Raw genomic sequence first — 2,665 nt, 5'->3', positions numbered from 1 at the left:
GTTTTATTTAGGACTATGATACACTTTAAGTTACTTTTGCATGTGGTGTGAGGTATGGATTGAAGTCCATTTTTTATTTTTTTGGTATTTGGATATATTGAATACAATTGTTCTTGGACTATTTATTAAGAACACTATACCTACTGAATTTCCTTTGCATCTTTGTCAAAAATCAATTGATCATCTACGAGTCAGTCTACTTTTTTATTCTATTTTGTTCCATTCTTTCTACTTATCTTTATAGTATTTTTATAGAGTAGAGTAGCTTTATAATAAATCAAGAAACAGATAGTCATTGGGCATAAACTGCTCTTCTTTAAAGATGTTTTGGATACACGAGGTCATTTTCATTTTCATATTAATTTCAGAAACAGTTTGTCAATTTCTGCAGAAGTTGTGCTTGATTTAGATCCCAATGAACCTGTGGAACAATTTGGAGAACTGACATCAAAACAATATTGAATCTTTAATCCATGAACATGGTATAACTAAGATTATTTAGGTCTTTAATTTATCTCAGTAAAGATTTTAGCTGTCAATGCAGTGTTTAGTAGCTTCCGGAGAGCCTGAACATGTAAGTAGCTCATTTTTTTTCTGGCATTTTAAATGGTATTTTTAAAATAAACTTTTAAATTTAGAGCAGCTTAAGATTTACAAAAAAGATTGAGAAGATACTAGAGAGGGTTCCCATATACTCCACATCCAGCTAATACTATTGTTAACATCTTACATTAGTGTGGTATGTTAGTTAACCAATGTGAATACATTATTATTAGATCAAGTCCACATTTCATTTAGATTTTCTTAGTTTTTAACCTAATGCCCTTTTTCTGTTCCAGGATTCCATCCAGGATAAGACATTACATTTAGTCTTCATGTCTCCTTAGGCTCCTCTTAGCTGTGACAGTTTCTCAGACTTTCCTTGATTTTGATGCCCTTGACAATATTAAGGGATACTGATTAGGTATTCTGTAGATTGTCCCTTAATTGGGATCTGCCTGATATTTTTATCCTGATTTTTCTCATTTTGAGGGAAGGTGAAGTGTCATTCTCATCACATCATGTCAAGGGTACATGCTTATCCATGTGACGTATCACTGTTGATGTAAGCCTTGATCACCTGGCTTGAGATAGAGTTTGTCAGGTTTCTCTGCAATTATCTTATTTTCCTCCTTTCCATATCCGTAATCTTGGGAAGAAAGTCACTATGTGAGGTTCACATTTAAGGGGTAGGAGTCATGTGCCATCTCCTTAGGGATGGTGTGTCTACATAAATTATTTAGAATTCTCATGCACTGTAGCTTTGTTTATTCTTCCACATTTATTTATTTATTCAATCATTTATTCATATCAGTATAGACTTATGGATATTTATTTTGTTTTGTTTTTTAAATTAATTTATTTATTTTTGGCTGCACTGCACGGCATGTGGGATCTTAGTTCCCCAGTCAGGGATGGAACCCACACCCCCTGCAGTGGAAGGTGAAGTCTTAACCACTAGACTGCCCAGGAAGTCCAGATATTTATTTTGTACTCTGGGTTATAATCCAATATCACTTTATGTATTTTTTGCTCAAAATGTTCCAGCTTTGGATATTGGGAGTTATTTGTTTGTTCCTTTGTGTCCCTTTGATACTCCCAGCATTGTGGAATTGTTGTGTTTTCCTTTTCCTTACTTTCTGGCAGTAAAAGATGCTTCAATTTCATCTTGTCTATTCCCTACCCCATTCCTCCAAGGGGCCTGCTTTCTAATATTGGAGAATGATATTAGAAATACAAATCTGGCTGTTAGATGTACTTGTTGCTTCTGAGGGTGGGGAAACAGGGTATTTACTGCTTCTAGGTCTTCCCAGCTTACAGAGCAGGGAGTTATATGTGTAAGTATAACCTGTTTACATGCACATATCTAAAAATATTGCTGTATGTAACATCTGTCTTATATTAAGCTAAACATGAAATCATACTGATGTCTTCAACTCTAATCCATTGCCATGGGGATCATTCCAACTTGGGGAGAGGACTTTTAAAAAGAGAGAAGTACTCTCAGTGGCCCAAAGAAATTATTTTCTCAGGGTTACAGAGAAAACGATCAGTCTACAACACAAATCTCTCAACATCCAGAATAATATACTTTTCTCAGCAGTTTGCCTCGGTCAGGACAGGCTAGGTTTACTGTGCAAAAAACAATCTAAAAATCTCAATGGCTTCATATATCAAATATTTATCACTCATACCACACGTCCAGTGAAGGCCAGGAGGCTGGTCCTACTCACGGAGGAGGCTGTATCTTGGCATATGCTTCCACAATCAGAGGGAAGACCATAGCCATCAGAGCACTGAACCTAGAGTTTACACCTAGGAGTGACATGTCACCTCCTAAACAACACAAGCAAAATGGACTAGTCAACTTCAAGGAGAGCTGTGAAGTTCAATCCTTCTACAATACCCAGAAAGAGCAAAACCAGAATTTCTGTAAACAGCCTTAATCATTACCAATAAGGGTCAAGTCTCTATCTTTCTTTTAATTCCACATCTGATTATTTAAAAGTAGTTAACTTCTCTACTACCCTAAGAGATTGGCCTTCTGTGAATATGCTGAGCGCGGTCTTAGTTGAATCTCTGCATTGAGATGTTCAATCTTCTATCACCGATTTGCCTCAGCAGG

The sequence above is a fragment of the Lipotes vexillifer genome, unplaced genomic scaffold, assembly GCF_000442215.2.
Source record: "Lipotes vexillifer unplaced genomic scaffold, Lipotes_vexillifer_v1.1 scaffold944, whole genome shotgun sequence".
In the NCBI taxonomy this organism is placed as follows: Eukaryota; Metazoa; Chordata; class Mammalia; order Artiodactyla; family Lipotidae; genus Lipotes; species Lipotes vexillifer.
Note: the sequence above shows the minus strand (reverse complement) of the source record.